Here is a 22,896-nt window from a genome sequence, read left to right as displayed (position 1 = left end):
CCTCCCGGTTTCCCTCGCGCTGATGGAGGCGCGGGTGGGGGCGACCTATCGCATCCCCACGATGAGTATCTCCCCGAACCTCTCACGTCATTACAGCGAGAGGAGCTTCACCGCCGGAACATGGACGCACTCCCCACTCCTATCGTCGAAGAGACCCCCGAGGCCCGGGCCTTGGAGGACGCGTGCTTGGCTAATTTGGCCGAGCACACTCGAATGGAGAATCTCCAGCAAGCACTCGACGAGCAAGCGCGTCAGCGGGCTCCCGAGTCTAGTCGACGCCAGCTCTTCCGCCGACGCAGGTATACCGAACCCCAGTTCAGAATTTGGCCGCCGCGGCCCGTATAGCAGAATCGATTCAGCCCTCCCAGTCGGAGGCTGGCAGGGGCTTGTTACAGATCAGAGCGTTGCTCCGGGCGGCGGGAAACCAGAATTCCGTTGTTTCTCAGTCGCGGAATAGGATCCACAGTCGATCCGTTGCAACAGATACAGTCCAGTCGGCTCACAGCCCGAGGTCGCCCCCGAGGCGTGAGGGACGTGGTGACCGGCATGATCAGTACAGGAGGAACGAGCAGTATGATCACCGATCCGATTGTGATGATCGACGTCGAGTGCCAACCCCTCCCCCGAGGAGTGGGTCATATGCGCCTCGACATCGAGATGACAGACGCCCTCATAGCGTTGGGCAGAGGATTCTAGTCGACCCCAGGGACCCAGGCTTTGACGCGAGATCTGTCCTCGTTCAAGGTTTGGTTGACAGGAACAGGGCTCATCGGGAAGGCCAGAACAGGGATGCGCCCGCCAGCAGCAGAGTACGCGTTTCAGGTCCAGAGTGTTTCAGTCGAGCCATCAGGGCCGCAGTGATTCCTCCCAACTTTCGGTTGGCGACTGGAGTCAGCAAGTTCACCGGTGAGTCTAAGCCTGACACTTGGCTCGAAGATTACCGAGTGGCTGTACAGATTGGCGGTGGCAATGATGAGGTGGCCATGAAGCATTTGCCTCTCCTGTTAGAGGGCTCGGCCAGAGCGTGGCTGAATCAGTTAGCACCCAGCAGCATCTACACTTGGGAGGATCTCTCTCGAGTGTTTGTCACAACCTTTGAGGGAACATGAAAGCGACCCGTAGGCCTTACAGAATTGCGGTCTTGCGTGCAGAAGCCGAGTGAAACTCTGAGGGATTACATTCAGAGGTGGATCACTTTGCATCACACAGTTGAGAACGTACCGGATCACCAAGCAGTTTGTGCCTTTAAAGAAGGCGTCAAGAACAGAGAGTTGAACCTGAAGTTCGGTCGGACCGGAGAAATGTCCCTGAATCGGATGATGGAAATTGCCACCAAATACGCTAACGGAGAAGATGAAGATCGACTCCGGAGTGGCAAGCAGAAAGCAGTCGCCCAGGAAACCGGAGGCAATTCCAGTCGGAAGCAGAAGCGGAAGGCCGAGCCAGCCGCCCCTGGGGAGGCCCTGGCCGTAACCCAGGGAAATTTCAAGGGAAAACCCAAAGGCCCCTGGAAGCCCAAGAAAGTAAAGGATCAAGATGGAAATGATGTTTTGGATCTGCCATGTCACATCCACACCAAGAAAGATGAAGAGGGTAATTTTATTTACCCAAAGCATACCACTCGACAGTGCCGGCTCCTGATCCAGCAGTTTCAGGGCAAACAGCCCAAAGATAAGGAAAAAGAGTCGGACAGAGTTGAGGACAAGGAGGATAGCGACGATGGATACCCCCAAATCAATTCCACCCTGATGATTTTTGCTGATGTCGAAAGCAAGAGTCGACTGAAAGTCATTAACCGTGAGGTGAATATGGTTGCTCCGGCAACACCCAGTTATCTGAAGTGGTCCCAGACTGCCATCACATTCGACCAGTCCGATCACCCTACGCACATTGCCACCCCTGGGAGGCAAGCTTTGGTGGTCGACCCAGTTGTCGAAGGCACTCGACTGACCAAAGTCCTGATGGATGGTGGTAGTGGCCTGAACATATTGTATGCCGAAACATTGAAAGGGATGGGCATTGCGATGTCCAGGATCAGCGCCAGCAACATGAGCTTCCATGGAGTCATTCCTGGAAAGAAAGCCGAGTCACTCGGCCAGATTGCTCTCGACATGGTTTTCGGTGATTCAAAGAATTACCGCAAGGAAAAGTTGACGTTTGAGGTTGTGGAATTCCAAAGTGCTTATCATGCTATTCTGGGCCGGCCAGCTTATGCACGCTTCATGGCTCGACCGTGCTACGTGTATCTCAAGTTGAAGATGCCCGGCCCCAGAGGTGTGATCACCGTTACCGGCAATCGGAAGAAAGCAGAGGAGTGTTTTCAGAAAGGATCGAAGATTGCTGACGCTCAGATGGCAGTTGTTGAGCTACAAGAGTACCAGAAGACTGCTGACCCGAGTGAATTGCTACGAGCCAAGAAGCCTGCTTCAGAATCTGCTTTTCAGTCGTCCAGTGAAACTAAGACAGCTCACATTCACCCGACCGACCCCGACGCTGCTCTGACTCACATCTCAACAATGCTCGACTCCAAATAGGAAGAAGCGCTCATCCAGTTCCTCCGTGAGAACTGGGACGTCTTCGCATGGAAGCCTTCTGACATGCCTGGAGTTCCCAGGGGGCTGGCTGAGCACCGTCTACGAGTCGACCCGAAGTTCAAGCCCGTGAAAGAACATCTTCGACGGTCCGCCGTCCAGAAGAGGAAAGCTATTGGCGAGGAGGTGGCTCGGCTCTTAGCAGCAGAGTTCATCTGAGAGATTTACCACTCCGAGTGGCTCGCCAATGTTGTCATGGTCCCCAAGAAGGACAAGTCACTTCGCATGTGCATTGACTTTAAACACATCAATCGGGCCTGCCCGAAAGATCATTTCCCTCTCCCCCGCATCGACCAGGTAGTGGACTCGACCGCGGGGTGTGAGCGTTTGTCTTTCCTAGATGCTTATTCAGGGTACCATCAGATCCGTCTGTATGGACCCGACGAGATCAAAACGGCTTTCATCACCCCATTTGGGTGCTTCTGTTATGTCACCATGCCCTTCGGCCTCAAGAATGCTGGAGCCATGTTCATGAGGATGATTCAGAAGTGTTTGTTCACTCAGATCAGTCGGAACGTAGAAGCATACATGGATGATATTGTGGTTAAGTCACGGAAAGGTTCCGACCTACTGATTGACCTTGCTGAAACCTTTGCTAACCTCAGGGGATACGATATCAAGCTCAATCCATCAAAGTGCACATTCGGAGTTCCAGGTGGGAAGTTACTCGGTTTTCTCGTTTCCGAACGAGGAATCGATGCCAATCCTGAGAAAGTTGGCACCATACTCCGGATGAAGAAGCTCACAGGTTGCTTGGCCGCTCTAAGTCGATTCATTTCTCGTCTCGGTGAAAAGGCATTGCCTCTCTACCGACTGATGAAGAAGTCTGACAAGTTCGAGTGGACTCCAGAAGCTGACGCAGCGTTTGCAGAGCTCAAAGCTCTGCTCTCCACCCAGCCGGTGCTTGCTGCCCAATCAGTAAAGAGCCTCTGCTGCTGTACATTGCGGCCACGGGACAAGTTGTCAGTACAGTACTCACGGTCGAGCGGGAAGAAGAAGGAAAAGCCTTCAGAGTTCAGCGCCCAGTATATTATGTGTCTGAAGTTTTGACCCCTTCGAAGCAAAGATATCCCCATTACCAGAAGCTTGTATATGGGATCTACATGACCACGAAGAAGGTTGCACACTACTTCTCTGACCATTCCATTACAGTCGTCAGCGACGCTCCACTATCAGAGATTTTGCACAACAGAGATGCAACTGGTCGAGTGGCTAAGTGGGCGATTGAACTCCTTCCCCTAGATATCAAGTTTGAAGAAAAGAAGGCTATCAAGTCCCGAGCAATTGCAGATTTCGTCGCCGAGTGGATTGAACAGCAACTTCCGACTCAAGTTCACTCGGAGCACTGGACCATGTTCTTCGATGGATCTAAGATGCTGAATGGTTCCGGTGCTGGGGTAGTATTGGTCTCCCCCCGAGGAGATAAGCTCAGATATGTTCTCCAGATTCACTTCGATTCCTCCAACAATGAAGCAGAATATGAAGCACTCTTGTACGGGTTGCGCATGACCATTTCACTCGGCGTCCGGCGCCTCATGGTCTACGGCGACTCAGATTTGGTGGTTAATCAGGTGATGAAGGAGTGGGACGTCAGAAGCCCAGCTATGACTGGCTATTGCAACGCAGTAAGAAAGCTAGAAAAGAAATTCGAGGGGTTAGAGCTTCATCACATCCCCCGACTGAAAAATCAAGCAGCAGATGATCTGGCAAAGATAGGCTCCAAGAGAGAAGCCATTCCCAGCAATGTGTTTTTGGAGCACATCCGCTCGCCGTCAGTCCAGGAGGATCCCTTCGCAGAAGAAGCCCCGCAACCGAAAAGTGCCACAGATTCGACTGAAGTCAAAATTCCTGCTGTGGTCGACCTAGTCATGGAGGTCTTGGCTATCACTCCCGACTGGATGGTACCATACATCGTGTATATCTTGAGGAAAGAACTCCCGAAGGACGAGGAAGAGGCTCGACAGATCGTCCGCCGATCCAAGGCCTTCACAGTCATAAAGGGACAGTTGTATAGGGAAAGCGCGACTGGAATCGGTCAGAAATGCATAACACCAGAAGAGGGTCAGATGATCCTTAATGATATCCACTCGGGGACCTGTGGTCACCATGCGTCCTCTCGGACCATTGTGGCTAAAGCATACCGAGCAGGATTTTACTGGCCAAGAGCAAATGAGATGGCAAAAGAGATTGTCGACAAGTGTGGAGGTTGCCAGTTCTACTCGAACATGTCACACAAGCCTGCATCAGCCCTGAAGACCATTCCACTCGTCTGGCCCTTTGCTGTCTGGGGACTGGACATGGTCGGTCCACTGAGAACAGGCAGGAGCGGATTCACGCATGTGCTTGTGGCAGTCGACAAGTTCACCAAATGGATTGAAGCCAAGCCTATCAAGAATCTCGATGCTTGCACTGCTATCAGTTTCGTCAGAGGGCTAACGTTCAGATATGGGGTCCCGCATAGCATCATCACCGACAATGGGTCAAACTTCGATTCAGACAAGTTCAGAGCTTTTTGCGCCTCTCAAGGCACGCGAGTCGACTACGCGTCGGTCGCGCATCCTTAGTCGAATGGACAAGCTGAAAGAGCAAATGGTCTGATTCTCAAAGGATTGAAGCCTCGATTGATGCGTGATCTCAAGCACGCAGCAGGCGCTTGGGTCGACGAACTTCCGTCGGTTTTGTGGGGGCTGAGGACCACCCCGAACCGATCGACCGGAAGAACACCATTTTTTCTGGTTTACGGAGCTGAAGTCGTCCTGCCGAGTGATCTACTTCACAACGCCCCCAGAGTCAAGCTTTATAACGAAGACGAAGCAGAGCAAGCCCGGCAAGACGCAGTCGACCTCCTAGAAGAGGAGAGGGAAATGGACATGATCAGGTCGACCATCTATCAGCAAGACTTGCGTCGATTCCATGCCAGAAATGTGAAGAGCCGAGCCTTCCAGGAAGGAGATTTGATCCTCCGAGTGGATCAACAGAAACCACACAAACTTGCTCCTACCTGGGAAGGCCCCTTCATCGTCACCAGAGTCCTCCACAATGGAGCATATCACCTCTACAATGTTGATCACCAGATCGACGAGCCACGAGCTTGGAATGCGGAACTGCTCCGCCCCTTTTACACTTGAGTTCTCCCTTGGGCGAAATGTAATAAAAAATTATTTTTACCAAAGACAAGAGCGTCCCAATAATTGCTGTCACCCTTGTTTGCATACGAAATCCCCCAGTGGGTGACTTAGCTGCGAATCCGTTTCGCCTAAGTTTGAAAAAATCCTACCGAGTGGAGAGCAATCCTCCCACTCGGGGGCTTAGCTGCAGTCCAGTACTCGCCTAAGTTCTCCCACTTAGAGACTTAGCTACAGTCAGGCGCTCGCCTAAGTTTGAAAAAATCCTACCGAGTGGAGAGCAATCCTCCCACTCGGGGGCTTAGCTGCAGTCCAGTACTCGCCTAAGTTCTCCCACTTAGAGACTTAGCTGCAGTCAGGCACTCGCCTAAGTTTGAAAAAATCCTACCGAGTGGAGAGCAATCCTCCCACTCGGGGGCTTAGCTGCAGTCCAGTACTCGCCTAAGTTCTCCCACTTAGAGATTTAGCTGCAGTCAGGCACTCGCCTAAGTTTAAAAAGATCCTACCGAGTGGAGAACAATCCTCCCACTCGGGGGCTTAGCTGCAGTCCAGTACTCGCCTAAGTTCTCCCACTTAGAGACTTAGCTGCAGTCAGGCACTCACCTAAGTATTTGAAAATCCTACCGAGTGGAGAGCAAACCTCCCACTCGGAGGCTTAGCCGCAGCCCAGCGCTCGCCTAAGTATATAAAAATCCTACCGAGTGGAGAGCAAACCTCCCACCCGGGGGCTTAGCTGCAGTCCAACCACTCGCCTAAGTATTTGAAAATCCTACCGAGTGGAGAGCAAACCTCCCACTCGGAGGCTTAGCCGCAGCCCAGCGCTCGCCTAAGTATATAAAAATCCTACCGAGTGGAGAGCAAACCTCCCACCCGGGGGCTTAGCTGCAGTCCAACCACTCGCCTAAGTATTTGAAAATCCTACCGAGTGGAGAGCAAACCTCCCACTCGGAGGCTTAGCCGCAGCCCAGCGCTCGCCTAAGTATATAAAAATCCTACCGAGTGGAGAGCAAACCTCCCACCCGGGGGCTTAGCTGCAGTCCAACCACTCGCCTAAGTATTTGAAAATCCTACTGAGTGGAGAGCAAACCTCCCACTCGGAGGCTTAGCTGCAGCCCAGCGCTCGCCTAAGTATATAAAAATCCTACCGAGTGGAGAGCAAACCTCCCACCCAGGGGCTTAGCTGCAGTCCAAGCACTCGCCTAAGTATTTGAAAATCCTACCGAGTGGAGAGCAAACCTCCCACTCAGAGGCTTAGCTGCAGCCCAGCACTCACCTAAGTATATAAAATCCTACCGAGTGGAGAGCAAACCTCCCACCCGGGGGCTTAGCTGCAGTCCAAGCACTCGCCTAAGCGATTAGAAATCCTACCGAGTGGCGAGCCAAACTCCCACTCGGGGGCTTAGCTGCAGCCCAGTGCTCGCCTAAGTGTTTAAAAATCCTACTGAGTGGAGAGCAAACCTCTCACTCTGAGGCTTAGCTGCAGCCCAGTGCTCGCTTAAGTACAAGACACAACCCAATCCGCGAGTCGACTGCTACCTCCTCCTTCGAAGCGGCGCCGCAAATACAAGGTTATTCCAAGTGAAGATCAAGTTCCGCTCGACGAATCAAACCATGAAGATATTCAACGAGAAATCAAGATCAGATAAAGCCTAAAAGGTCCCAGACCTCAGATCAAAGTACTCGAGCCCTCGGCTCGGCGGAGTTTAACGGTTACAAATCCACTCGGCATTCCGAGGCAAATTTAAAGTGAAGCATGAAAGTTTTTCATTCCTCAGGAGGAGGACTGGAAGGGGCGACGAACTCGTCCAAGTCGATCCCGTCTGCGATTCGAGTGGCAGCAGCAATAAAAGTCTTCATGGAGTCCTGAAAGTTGTGCTTCCTTGTATTGGCAACTTGGATGGCGGCCAGCTTTTCTTCTCGCGCCTCCTTGCAATGGACGCGGACCAGAGACAGGGCGACATCGGCACCACATCTAGCAGAAGATTTCTTCCATTCCGCCACTCAACCCGGGACTTCATTCAGTCGGACCATCAGGGACTCAAGGTCGTTCTGAAGTGTCGTTCCGGGCCAGAGTGATGTGTCGATCCGCGACATCGCAACCTTCAGCCGAGCAAGATAATCAACAACGCTGGTAACACGAGACTCCAGCCGGAGCACGTTCATAGCAGCCTCGTCCTTCACGAGAGAATTGGCGGGGTCCAAGCCTGGATCCACTCGACTGGTTTCCTCTTCGAAGCTCTGGCAGAATTCTGCAAACGCGATTCAAGAATAAGACAGTGGCCGTACGTGGGCTCGGTAACTACAAGACAGCCGGGTTGGAATAATTACCTTCGAGCATGACAAACAGCTTCTTGGCGAGTCCACCGAGATAAGCCTCCAGATCTTTTACCTTCCCCGCCAGCTCACCCGCCTTGTCGTGTAGAGCCATCTTTTCTTTCTTCAGTCGACTAGAATCTCGATTAGCTGCCTCGAGAGCAGCTTTCAGTCTGGAGTTCTCTTGTTCAAGAGCTCCGACCGAAGCCAGTTTCTCTTCTGCGAGCTTCGTTTTGCTCGAGACCTCCTTCTGTGCCTCTGCAAGATCTCGATCCTTCTTCTTCAGAGTTTCCTCCAGTTTATCTGCGGCGCGTCGAGTGGAACCAACATCAAGAATGGACAAAAAAAGCCACCCGTTAAGAATGGAGAACCTCACCAGCCATACCTTTTGCTTCTTCTTGCGCCTTCTTCAAATTCTCCTGGGCAAGCTTCAAGTTAAGGTTGAGCTGGATCTGCTGATTCTCCAACTTAGTATAGCGAGCTACAAGTTCGCAAGATTTCTGTAAAAAGAAAAATCAGTCGACAGACGTCCAAGACAAGTTGCTTCCGAGCAACCAAGAGACAATGATGACGTTTCTAAGACTACAGCCGAATCAAGAACATTCGGCAGTAGTCTCGGGGGCTACACCCAGTGGGTGCACTCAGCGTGCCCCCACTGTTAAAAAACAGAGAAGAAGTCGACTGCCCACAGTCGACTGGATACAGTCCCATTCGACATAGCCCGACCAGACCGAGTGAAGAAATACAGCTACAGCAACACAATACAAAGACTACAGTCGACTGCCCGCAGTCCACCGTAGTCTCGGGGACTACACCCAGTGGGTGCACTTAGCGTGCCCCCACTCGTCCAAGGATTGGCAGACACACCCAGTGGGTGTACAGATACAAAGATCTTCGGAAAAGAGATTCTTTAAACAGCATATCATAACAGACCAAACATTGAGTCGACTGACCTGGACGTTGCTCTGAAGAGCCGAGCTCGTGTCATAAGCTGCTTGGTTGGCCTCCCGAGCCAACTTCACTTGCTCCATCATGATCCCCGCCTGACGTATAGCCTCTTTTGCAGCAGCCGCTTGGTCCTCAGGGACGGGGTATGCGGCAAAAAGCGAAGACGGATCCGCAGTCGACGACGAGGGCCGCGCGCTCGCCAGAGGAACGGCGAAGGTCACAGAAGCCCGAGTGGTGTCACCACCATCCCGAGCTACGGCCTCGGACGCCGGAGCGGATTGGGAGGTCTTGTCAGCCGACGCCCTCTTGTGCCTCCTCACTCTCAACGGACCGTTGTCGTCGTCATCCGGGAGGTCGATAACATGAGGAGGGGCTACAAAGGAAACATTCAATCGACCAGGGTTGCAATAAATGTTTAGTCGACTCAAAGCGGAACGTCAGTAATCGTACCAGGGTTGGAGGTAACAGCATCCTCCATCTCTTGGTCGTCGTCCTTGGAGGAGATCTCAAAAGTAGCAGCGCTGCAAGCCTCGAAAGTCAGTCGGTTGGCTCAATGGATCGACCAAGGATCCGTCCACGGTCGACAAAGGAAAAACAATTTTTATTATTACCCAGAAATGGTGGGGACGGCCATCTTCATCTTGGGCAGAGCCTTGGGCGGCTTGGACGGCGCTGCGCACGGGTGCTTGGGAGCCTTTTCAGTCGGCGTAGGAGAAGAGGTCCGAGGGTGTTTCGACGACTGCCCAACAGGAGCAGTCGCACTACCACGCTCCCGCGTTGGATCGTGTATGAGCTTGGATCGCCCCTCCGGGCGGGGGGGTTCAACCTCCTCCTCCTCCTCTTCGCTGGAGTCGACGTCGTCGCCTCCCTCTCCTTCACCGTCGGACTCCCACTCGCCTGGATCATCCCCGCTCTCACCTCCGCTCGCCTCCCCTTCCTCAGTTGGCCCCTGTGCCCCATTGGGCGTCGAGTACATCTCAGTAGTCGCCTGAAAAACAACAAACAAGACAAAGGTCAATCGACCAACTCAAAGAAGACCAATAAAGAAAAACAAGATCTCAGTCAGGAGCATAAAGACATACCTGGTCCACGTCGTACGAGTTGTCGAGTGGAATTACCCTCCTGGCTCCTCGGGGGTTGTCCTTGTTTCCTGTGATGCTCGACAGCCACCCCTCCAGCATCTCATCGGTGACCTCCTCCGGGTGGATCCGAGTGGTGTCGTCGAGACCCGAGTACAGCCACATCGGGTGGTCACGAGCCTGGAGCGGTTGGATGCGCCTCCGGAGGAAGACCTCCAGCAAATCCATACCCGTCACGCCCTCACGGACAAGCTCAACCACTCGACCGGCCAGCACTTTGACTTGGGCCCTTTCCTCCGGCGCCACTTTCAGAGAAGCAGGCTTTTCAGCTCGGTCGAGTGAGAAAGGGGGGAGACCAGTCGACTGTCCTGGGGTCGCCTGGTCTTGACAGTAGAACCAGGTCGCCTGCCAGCCACGGACCGACTCCGGGAAAGTGATAGATGGAAAACAACTCTTTCCCCTCGTCTGGATCGCCAGGCCCCCACACAGCTGGATCACCTGCGTCCTTTCATCACTCGACTTGGCCTTCTTAACCGATTGAGAACGGCAGGTAAAGATGTGCTTGAAGATACCCCAATGGGGGCGGTGACCCAAGAAACCCTCACACATAGAAATGAAAGCAGCGAGGTATACGATGGAGTTGGGAGTGAAGTGGTGAAGCTGCGCTCCGAAGAAGTTTAGGAAGCTCCGGAAAAAAGGATGGGGCGGCAGAGAAAACCCGCGGTCGACATGGGTGGCTAAGAGCACGCACTCACCGTCGCGGGGCTGAGGTTCGATCTCTCTCCCCGGGAGACGCGCGGCTTCGTGGGGAATGACCCCCCCCCCCCCCTCGACCATGTCGTTGAGATCTTCTTGCCGGATCACCGACGGCATCCAATCTCCTTGGATCCAGCCTCGGGGCAGAGCAGACCTTGAGGAGGATCCGCCCCGAGCGGACCTCTTCCCTTTCCCCTGCGCCGCCGCCTTCTTCGCGCGCTCCAGGGCAGATGTCTTGTCCTTCGCCATCGTCGTCGGCAAACCTTGCACGGACCCGCGGCGCTAGGGTGAGGACGGAGGTGGCGGAGGAACTCGCGAAGGGAGGGAGGAAGAAGCAAGCGCACTGTTTGGAAACCCCGAGCCGGCAACTTATAAGGGGCCGCTTTCGAGTGGCTGACTGGTAGGCCCAGGCTATCCAGTCAAATCCCGCAACAGACGCGCGCGCAGTACGTGGCGAAAAAGGCGACGCGAGGATCGAGGAGCTTCCACTTTATCGCTTCCTATTACTGCGGCCACTCCCGCCCCGCGCGCTTCCCGAAATCTGAATCCCGCGACACCCGCGGGCCACAGAACAACTTGCTAAAATAGAGGACCCCGCTCGCGCCGACACTCGTTATGTCACACATAAAGAAATTCACTCGACGAAAGGCCTGGAATGGATCAAGGCGACTGAAAGAGGTTGATGACGTCATCCGTGATGGTTGGCCCAAAACGAGGTGCTCGCATAGCCCGAAGAACCGGTCGGAAAGATCTCCAACTCTTTCCCCACTCTAACCTCGATCCATTTGGGGGCTAATGATGAAGCCATGTACCTAGGGTAGGGGCACGGGCCTGTCCAAAGAGCCCTACCCTGGGACATCCCAAGGAGAAGTCACCTTTCAATCGACTTGAAGGTATCCCACTCGACGGGTTCAAGACACTCGACCATGAAGCCAACCACTCGACTGCCAGGAGACCTCAAGTCACTCCGCAGGCGAACGGTCGGCTATTAAGTAGTCTTTATGGCCATCATCACACTTTATTAGGGGCGTTACCAGTAACGCCCAACCTTAAATGTACCTTAAACCCTGCACTACTGAGGGCAGGAGGGGCCCGACGAACTCTATATAAGCCACCCCCCTCCTCAGTATGAAGGGTTCGCACCTCTGTTATTCACACGCCAGTAATCCAATCGACCGCCTCCGGGCACCGAGACGTAGGGTTGTTACTTCCTCCGCGAAGGGCCTGAACTCATACATCTTGGTGTGTTTACAACTTCCCAATAGCTGAGATCTAGCCTCTCCATACATACCGCCCTACATCACTGTCAGAGCTAGAACCATGACACCGGGTGCCTGACAGGCCCAAGATCTTGAAATTGGGGGAGAATTTCACTTCCCCGGCCTCTGCACCAGCTAGGGATGCATACGGCCTTTTAAGTATGAGTACTAGGATTTATAATCTCGGTTACGCACCGAGCCTAATCCTCAATGATAAATGCATGAGTACGAGAAAAGCCTAGTCCTCAAGATTAAATATTAACCTAAATTCGCCTCCGTGTGAATTTGAACCAGGTGTTGGGTTTGTACATCCACTCCCCCAACCAATTGAGCTAGGCTCACTCCCCCAAACACCAACGACATGTATGCCACCATCGAGTGTTTGCTAATCATCCTAAGCATATACACATTGTCAAAGGCAGAGGACGAAAGAAAATTAAGGTGTGGCAAAGTTTTAAGGAAATATTGAGTTGCATGCACCAACCAGTTCAACTCAAAAGCTTAAGCTCATGAGGAAAGGTGGACAATTCACTTATACTTCAACACTTCCCCTCACGTGCAGGCTCCCTCAGGCCGCATACGTGGATATTAGAGTGGGCTGTAATTATTTTAATTAACGCGCCTGCCAGGATTCGAACTCAAGATCTCTGGCTCTGATACCATATTGTGTTGCATGCACCAACCAGTTCAACTCAAAAGCTTAAGCTGATGAGGAAAGGTGAACAATTCACTTATACTTCAACAGGAAAGAATTTTTTTGATGCAAAACTAGAAGAGTCAATATATACACGCTACTCCTATTTTTATGTGATTCTCAGATCAACATAAAATTTTCACTAAATAACTACAATTCCACAATACGAGCTGTTAAAATTCAGAGAAACATACCTATGCCTCTGTCATTTTCCATTGGCTTTACTGGCCCCTTGCCTTTCCTCTCCATCTTCTTCTGGGGACAACACAACTCTACACTGCGCCCTGCTGGCTGTGAACGAGGGCTCGGTGTTGCCGTCCGCTTAGGCCACTCCCTCCCCCGCCACTCCCAGCGCCCCAGCCGTCCTCGACCGCCCCGTCGTGCGCCGGTGACCGCTCTGCGTCGTGTTGGCTTGTTGCCGCCGCGCTGTAGGTTTGGAATTGGGTGTGACCGAGTGGGGCATGTGCGTCGTGTGTCTGTGTGTGTGCGTTTTTTTTTTCGAGGCAAACCTGTGCGTGTGCCTCGTGGTTTTTTTTTTAGGTGAACTAGGGATTTATTCAACAATCACAGAAGGAATACAAATAATGTCTGGTGGGTTCCCTAGCCACAGGTGGCGCCCAGCAGGGAGTGACAAAGCCGCCTTTGCCAAGGCATGTGCTTCAAAGTTTGCCTCCCTGTTCTCAAACCGAAAAGTAATGCTAACAAAATCTGTAGCTCTATCTCTAATTTCATTCAAAACTAAAGCATAAGAAGAAGAACTCGAAGCTCCGTTGATGTCTTGTATAACCTGGATGCAATCAGACGCTATTATTGCATGTGTCAGAATCAAGTCTTGCGCTAGGGCAAGAGCCTCATTGCATGCTTGAGCTTCCAGGCATGGAGCGTCAACCAACCCATCAAATACCACCGCAGATGCTCCAAGGTAATTGCCATGTTGATCCCTGCAAACAGCGGCTGCAGCTCCCGTCGTACCCTGGCAGGAAATAGCACCATCAGCATTAATTTTCGCCGTGTTTCCCTCGGGTGGGATCCATGTTTGAGTTCTTGGCTTCGCAGCATGTGGCTGTCTCGTCGATGTCCTTGTGGTGGCAATTTCTAAGTCCTGCAAGTATCGGTTTACAAAGCACATCGTTGACATGGGACTTTGATACTCATCATCATGTATCGCTCTCCGTCAAGCCTACCATATTGCCCACATGGTGATCAAAACTCTCGCGAGGTCATGTTGATTCACCGTGTCAAACAACCAGAACAACCAGAGTCTTGCATCATCACTTTTGTTGGATATCACGTGCTCAAGAATCTCCTCATCTCCGAGCGCCCACACACAACGCGCCATCCTGCATTCAAACAAAGAATGGCGCCAAATATCAACCTCTTCTGGTGTGTGTTGAGCGCTCGCTGGTTCGTGGCCCAACTGCCTCTCAGGCCCATTTTCTCTGTTTAGTGAACGGGATTCTTTCTCCTTTCTCTGTGTTAGCGATTTTCGACTAGAGCGAGCGTAGCCAGCAGTCGAGAGCAGTATAGGCATACGTATAAAAAATATCTTGCACCCAATTAAGGTGTGGCGGCCGCCACCCCTTGCCCACCGGAGTCCTCCACCAGTGCACATTGTGTATAGTCTTGGATATACGGATAGGTAATACAATCCTCCATTCTTTAAATAGTACCCTACCATGCACCATCCAGTTGGAAATAGGCAATAAGCAATAGGCAACGGGTGTTGGTGTTGGTGGCCTACTACCCGCTAGCCGGGGAGGTCGTGGCCAACGCTGCAGGGGAACCGGAGCTGCTGTGCAGCGGCCGCGGCGTGGACTTCGTGGAAGCTACCGCTGACGGAACCCAGCTGCAGGAGGTGCGGCTCGCTCTGCCGGACGAGAGCGCCGAGAAACTGGTGCCTGCCAAGAAGGCCGGCGTGATATCTGTTCAGGTATAGTATGATAAGGAAGCGACTATCTGAAGATAATCCTGACAAAAAGTTGCATTAAGTTAATGGACAAGGCTACATCACGCATGGGCTTCCTCTCCCCTCACATGTTGCCATGTCAGCCTGGCCAAAAGTTTTCTCGATATTTTCCAGGTTAACACTCTTTTAGACGAAGTTCATTAAGTGACTGAAACGAAAACAACTGACTTGTGGCCAGAATGTAAGCCCCTTGAGTTTTTAGTTTAACGTTGACCTAATAAATTATGAATCATACTCCCTCCCTTTATGTTTAAAGGGGCTCATTCAAAATGCTAAAGCTGCGGTCAGTTTGTCACGGATGGAAAGCGTGTCCATCCCCTATTAATCCAAACTAACCCCTTATTTTTTCCATGTCTGCCCGTATCTTTGATACAGGGAAGTAACTTAGACTAGTGACATACATATGTTAGTAGTCTATGTTACTACCTTTATAGTGGGGAATAACATATATGTAGTGTCATACAACACTTTATTTATTATCTTATAGACTCATCTTGTTTTGGTATGTGTGATGTTACTCATAGTTAGTAGTCTATGTTACTATCTCTATAATGGGGAGTAACATATGTGTAGTTTCATACGACACTTTATTTATTATCTTCTAGACTCATCTTGTTTTGGTATGTCTGATGTTACTCATAGTATAAGTAACTAGCTATGTTACTCAAATCATCTCTCTTCTTATTAAATCATTGTCACATAAGCAAATTTGCTGACTTTGATCTGGTTTTACTGTGGAACTTACTCCTACTAAGGGCAGTGTGTGGTGCATGCAAAATAACATTCAGTTTGAATGACTTTTACAGGAAAAACATAGGAACAAAGATTTCAGAGGAAAATTTCATATACATGCATTCGGTTTGTATGAAACACGTACGGGAATTTCGCATGAATACTATTCATTTCGTTTATTTTTGGAGAATCTACACATCCACTCAAAACTTATTTTGTGCGTAGGACCGAGGCAAGACAATTCCTTAAGATTGCAAGTGGCATCCTATCAACTTCATATACAACTCCTTAGAGTGCATGCATGACCTATAATTCACTCACTCTCATCTCCATGGATTAAATTTGATGTGTGACTCAAATTACTTCTGTTGAATGAGACTCAAAGTGGGAATAATACAATCGAAATCTGAAAATTTTGAGAGGGCCTTTAAAACGGGAGGGAGAGAGGGAGTATTCCATAAAGAATGGAGAAAGAATACTACCATTGAAATTCTAATTGATTTTCTTAATATTACAATTTTGTGCTAACTCATACCCCCTCCCCTTGTTCCTAAATATTTGTCTTTCTAGAGATTTCAACAAGTGACTACATACGAATCAAAATGAGTGAATCTGCACTCTAAAATATGTCTATATACATCGTATGTGTTAGTCCATTTGAAATCTTTAAAAAGATAAATATTTAGGAATCAAGGGAGTATTTGTCTAGTCAAGTTGATTATCACAGTAGGAGGAAAGTAGTAGATTACCTCATCGGAGGTCTTCTTACAAAAACAATATATATTTATACACACTTGACACTTGCACTCGACTATTTTAACTCGATAAATGATGGCACTTCTTATTCAATGCACACACTCAGATGGTGAGTTAAACAAATTTGACTCATTTCGCAAAAAATATTCCTATAGAAGAGGGAGAATTTCAACTCGATCAAATCCTCTAAATACAAAAGATAGATAGATGTATCATGCTAGCAAATTTCGGGTAGAAACTATATATTTCTCACGTAATATAATCAAGATAATAATACAGTGTTCAGCAAAATGTATTTTCTTTCTACCAAATCTCGTGACCTGACGTTCTTTTGTTTTCCGAGTGCTAATTGCGTTGCATGGTGCATGCACGAGCGCAGGTGACCAAGTTTAAGTGCGGCGGCGCCGTCGTCGGCTGCACTTTTGAGTTTTGACCACCGGGTCTGCGACGCCTACTCCTTCAACATGTTCCTAGTGGCGTGGGCCGCCGCATCCCGTGGTGGCTCCGCACCCCCGGCCCCGTCCTTCGACCGCTCCGTGGTCGCCCCACGCGACCCATCGCCGCGCACGTATACCAGCGACGCCCTGATCGACCGCCTGTTCTCTCCTCTCAGCTCCGTGCCGCTCCCTTCGGCCTCGGCCGCTGCCACCTCCATCAACCGCATCTACCACGTAGCAGCGCACGACGTCGCAACGCTGCATGCCTTGGCCGGGCCAGGGCGCACGAAGCTCGAGGCATTCACGGCGCACCTGTGGCAGCTCTGCTCCATGGCGGCCTCCGGACAGCAGCGTCTGTGCTGCATGGGCATGGTGGTGGACGGGCGTGCTCGCATGTTCCCCGACGGCGCCATGAAGGCCTACTTCGGCAACGTGCTGACCATACCGTACGGCGTCATCGGCACCGACGAACTTCGCCGCAGCATGACGCTCGCGCACGTGACGGACGACGTGCATCGATCGGTGGGTGCTGTTAGAATAGTTGTATTGAGATAGGACTTTTGTGTTTAAACTTGTAACTCTATTCTATCTCTTTTCCTTTCCGGTAGCGATCTCTCTCTCGGTCTCCTGTAACGATCCCATGATCGATCTCTCCCAAAACTTGTACGCCAAGGCTTATGCCTAATATATATCAATACGGCCCAAGACAAAGGGTTCAACGCTTCCAACCTATTTTACATGATAGTCAGAGCCTCTTCCTCAAAGATCATAGATCGTATCTAGTTACCTCCCAAAACTATACCAATCTTCCTCCTTCGACCGAGAGCATGTCGACCACCGCTGCCGCATCGTTGTCCAGCACCACTGGCGCGCTCACCACCTCTTCATCGTCCACCTTTGCATCGTCTTCCTCCACCACCACCGCGAGGTGAAAGTGCTAGTGATCGACTAGAGGGGGGTGAATAGGCGATTTTTATGAAAGTCTTCAAAACATGGAAGTTTCGAAGACAAACAATAGAAATAAACCTATTACCATACAGCGGAAGGTAGACTACACTAGGCAAACCATAGTCAAGTATTCAATGAAGTGAAAGCACAATGACTAATAGCAGCTAGGCAGTAAAGATCAGGTAGGAAGATATTGTGAAGCCAATCAGAACAAGCAGTGACTCAGTGAAGACAAAAGATAAATCAATCATATAATGACTTCACAAGGACCAACAATAAGTAAAGGAAAGGGGAGGATGAAACCAGTGACTCATTGAAGACAATGTTGTGTTGGACCAGTTCCAGTTGCTGTGGCAACTGTACGTCTGGTTAGGGAGGCTGAGATTCAACTCAGAAGATCTCGTCTTCACCTTATTCCCCTTAAGCTAAGGACACCCAGTCCTCGCCCAATCACTCTGGTAAGTCTTCAAGGTAGACTTCCAAACCTTCACAGACTTCGTTCACCGGCGATCCACAATGAGTCTTGGATGCTCAGAACGCGACGCCTAACCAGCTGGAGGATTCACAGTCCTCAAGTGTAATAAGTCTTCAGATCACACAGACAGGAAGACTTAAGTGATGCCTAACACTCTTTGGCTCTGGTGTTTAGGGCTTTATCCTCGCAAGGAATTCTCTCTCAAAGGCTTCGAGGTGGGTTGCTCTCAAACGAAAAAAGCCGTACTCTAACTCTGAGCAGCCAACCGTTTATGGTTGTAGGGGTGGGCTATTTATAGCCACTAGGCAACCCGACCTGATTTGTCCGAAATGACCCTGGCTCACTAAGGAACTGACACGTGTTCCAACGGTCAGATTTCAAACACACACGACAACTTCACTTGGGCTACCAGCAAAGCTGACTTATCCAACTCTGGACAAGATTTGCTCTCATAGTCTTCACTCGAAGACATAGGATTTTGGTTAAGCATCACTTCAGTCATTCTGACTGTTCTCTTGGATCCCACTTAACAGTACGGTAGTTCCTATGACTCAACAAAGAAGAAAAAGAGCGACGAAAGAACTAAGTCTTCGCGCTCCATAGTCTTCACGCGATGTCTTCTCATGTCATAGTCTTCAATGTGAATGTCTTCACATACCACCTTTGACTTCAATGTCTTCATTCATTTTTAGGGGTCATCTCTGGTAGGAAAATCGAATCAATGAGGGACTTCTACCTGTGTTATTCTGCAATTCTCACAAACACATTAGTCCCTCAACTAGATTTGTCGTCAATACTCCAAGACCAACTAGGGGTGGCACTAGATGCACTTACAATCTCCCCCTTTTTGGTGATTGATGACAAACTAGTTGAAGTTTTCAACGGGGAATAAAATATGTGAAATTGTAAAGGATAGGTTATTGTCTTCATAAGTGGAAAAGGCTCCCCCTGAAGATGTGCATATAAGTAATTTGCTTTTGGTATGCAAATGCACATGGCAGGTTGTACTTGTGGAGATAATCTTCAACTTATGATGACAATTCATCATGCATGAAAAGTATGTGAAGATAATGACATGCATAATGAAAAATGGACGTCTGCAAAATGATCTAAGTGCGGAATTTATCGTCGCACATGCGGAATTTATCATCGCATCACAGTAAAGAAAATAAGTAGCAGACGACCATCGAGTTTGAGTGTTACAACTCAAAGAACCAAATGTATCAAAACGAAAGAGTTGTAAACACTAGGCAAAATATAAAACCACCGCCCATATGGACCCGCTTGAAGACTATCAAACTCATATGCTTCTCCCCCTTTTGTTAGTAAGGACCAAAAAGGTTTGAAGACATAGAGCATCTACTCGTTCCCATGAGGAGTAGGTGAAGCAGCAGGGTCGTCGGTGTTGATAGGCGGTGTAGACGAACTTGGGGCAGTGTCGATGCGTGCAGGAGTAGGGGGCGGTGAAGTAGCATCGTCTTCATCATCGATCACTCTGGCATTCACAGTTGTCGCGGAGGAAGAGAACTCAGAGTCTTCAAGAGACGGAGTTCGTCGCAGCACAGTCCTTCTTGGAGGTGTGGAGTCAAACTTGAAGCGTTCAGAGAAGCCATCCTCTTGAAGATCATCCTCGGAGCACATAAGCGTCAGCCCTTTCCATGTACGCCGACAGGTTTCATGGGCAACAAAGGCATTCTTGGTGGCAAGATTACGAATCCTGTTTACGTCCACCAAGAGGCTTTGCATTTGGCGCTTCAGTCAGTCATGATGTTTATCCTGTTTCTGATGAAGGGCAACCAGAAGCTCTCGGTCATTGAGAACACGAGATCGCTTCTTGGGCCGTTGGGCAATGGTGCTTTCAGTGGCTTCAGTGAGGGCACGATGAGGTGCACGTGTAGTACCAGCCAGAGGATAAACACGAGTGACTGCTTGAACTCCTTCAATGTTTTGAGAGAAGCTTTGATTCTCAGCATTTTGAAGACTAAGGGGCTCCTTGGTAGGCTTTGGATAGATGGCTTCAACTAACATATCAACGTCAGGTAGAAAGATCCGATGATTACGAGCAGAGGGCTGATAGGTGACTGCTGAGTGTAGTTTGATCAGCCGCATTATCCATGGAGCGTAAAATTTCAAGCCAAAAATGTCAGATCCTGATGCAGCAAGCTGGCGAATAAAGAAGTCTTGTGCATTGAAGCTTTTGCCATGAAGAATATGAAAGACCAACGTTTTCATTGCGCCTTCTAGCTTGGCATGTGGAGAATGTCCTTTGATGGGCCAGAGAGTTCGCCTTATGATGTGATAGATGGTACGTGGCAGATACTCAAGGTCTTCAACATAGAACTCCTTAGGATATTCAACATCTGGAGGCAAAGGCTTCATCATGCTGGGCATCTGACTCATATTGGGCTCAGGCTTGTGGAAGATGCTTTCCATAGCAGCACTGTGAAGCTGACAACCAGGTTCATACATATCTCCTGGAGTGGGCAGGCCAGTAAGCTCAATGATAGCAAAGGCTTTGGCTTCATGATGAACATTGCCTGTCATCCACTCAAGGACCCAAGTCTTCGGATCCCTGTTGTAGCCACGGATATGAAGAGTGGCATAGAATTGGAGCAGCAGTTCTTCATTCCAGTGCTCCTTATCAGTGACGAACTGCAGCAAGCCAGACTCTCTGAAGCAATCCAGAGCTTCTTCCAAATAGGGCAGACCAGTTATGGCTTCAGTGTCAAGACGCATATGTGGGAAAATGCGACCTTGATTGTACAGAATGCATGAGTAATAACTTCGCTGCTGATAGCTCCAGAACCAATCAGAAGATATTCTTGCCTTTGAGTAGGGGTTCTTGGCGCTATTGAAGAAGGTGTTGTGTGCCTTGAAGCCATTGATATTGAACGATCCGGATGCAGATGCAGTGCCTGGAAACCTGGGCAACCTTGGTATTGTCTTCTGAACCTGAGGCCTGTGCTCAACGTGATAGTCAAACCGAGAACCAGCAGCAGGCGGAGGAGTCAGAAAAGGCCATTTGACAGTGACAAGTTGGCCATAGTTGAATGCTTGCTCGATAGTGTGTGGTTGAGGTGGCGGAACAGGAGCAGTGGCATTAATAGAGGCGTTAGGCTGCACAATAGAGACTTCAGGAGCAGTTGCATCATTGACTTCATTGACTTCTAGCACATTGGTTGGTGCAGGCTCCACATTTGCTTCAGCCATGACTACGTCATTGGCTTCATTTTTGTTGATGGTGGCAGACTCAAGATTCTCAACCTCCACTTGATGAGCTGGAGGGTCGGGCACAGACACGTTCTCCTCGAAAACAGCTTCTTCAGTAATGGGGGGAGTAGGGACATGTTCTTCTTGTTTGTCGTCGGCTGATGCAGCCGGAATGTCTTCAGCAGCTTTAGCCTCAGACTCGGAGACATTCACAGTAGGAGTGGCATCTGGAAACACTTGACGTGCAACAGATTGGTGGGGCACTTCTCCTTCTGGAACGCTCGAAAGAGGGACTTGAGGCCTTGGTCCTTTGCGAAGCCTGCGTAGCGCTGGCGACGCCTGTGGAGATGGAGTTGGCTGGGCCTCAAAGTCATCTTCTTCTTGCACTGATGGGGTTGCTTGCGGTTGGGGAGAGCTTGGAGTGTCTTGTCTCCATGGGTGATCAGCCCACGATGCATCCTGAGCAGTTGGCGTCAGAGGACGACCAATGCTGATGAGTTCGCTATGCATAAGCACAGGCGATGATACCAGTTGGTGCTCGATCTAAGGAAGGACTTCATCATTTTCAACATTGTCATGGTGACCAATGTCTTCAGCAGCGGTGGGGTCAACTGCTGGAATGTCTTCAGCATCAGGAGCCTCTGTGGAAGCAGGCTCATGAACAATCAGTTGGCGCTTGTGGTGTTCAGATGCAGGGCGAACCATTGAGATAGGTTCAACAACTAAGGGCTCTGTGGGAGCAGCCCGATCCTTCTTGGTTTTACGCTTCTTCTTAGAGGAAGCGACATCAAAAGCTTCATGATTTTTCCTTTTTCTGGCTTCAGCCTCGGCAATCCTTGTCTTCTTCAGTTCTGAAGCAGTTGACCTGACCTTTGGCTTCGAGCCAGTCATGCTTCTTGGGAAGACTATGCGAGGTTCTTCCTGCCTTAAAGGTGCAGATTGGTCAGTTGAGGGCTTCTTCTTCTTTGCAGCCATTCTTGGGTCGATGCTAGGACGACCAAGAGCCTTGCGCTTCTCAGCCTCATTGTAGGCTTGCACACACTTGTCAGCTAGGCTCTTCATGCGTTCATGAGAACCTTGAGATTCTTCATGCTTTTTGAGAAAGGCTTCCTTGAGCTCGTGCAGCATAATCTTCTAGTTTTTCACATCTTGCACGCTGAGCTTGGCCATGTGCTTCTTGAACTGAGCTTTCTCATAGTCGATCTTTTGCTTCAGTTCAACGATGCGCTGAGCTAGAGATAGCTCAGAAGCAATAGCGCTAGTGAAGGCGACACTGAGGCCAATTGGAAGTTGCAGGTCTTCAAAGCTGAGGTTGGGCGTGTCAAACCACTCATCGATGAAGTTATGGATGATTGCCACATCAAAGAGAGGCAAATCATTGAAGATCTCTCCTTCTTTCTTGCTCTTGATCAGTTGCTCAAGAGCGTCATCTGCAAGATCTTCATCGCTGGACAGATCAATGGCGTCATTGTGCAGAATAGCAGCAGTAGTCAATGCCTGATCAGTATTCTTTCTCATCTCAGTCTTCTTGGAGATACGTGATAGATCTTCAGACTGCACACTGTCTTCAGGAGGTGCAGTAGCCAGTGGCTTCGCATGTAAGACCT

At 50.1% G+C, this 22,896-nt stretch overlaps 1 pseudogene; it reads left to right on the top strand.

The window, feature by feature from the left end:
* Positions 1-22,896, top strand: part of LOC125532892 — a 61,180-nt pseudogene that overhangs the window by 19,753 nt on the left and 18,531 nt on the right.

The sequence above is a fragment of the Triticum urartu genome, chromosome 1 (genome assembly GCF_003073215.2).
Source record: "Triticum urartu cultivar G1812 chromosome 1, Tu2.1, whole genome shotgun sequence".
Classification (NCBI taxonomy): Eukaryota; Viridiplantae; Streptophyta; class Magnoliopsida; order Poales; family Poaceae; genus Triticum; species Triticum urartu.
Note: the sequence above shows the minus strand (reverse complement) of the source record. Positions and strands in the feature narration are given on the sequence as shown.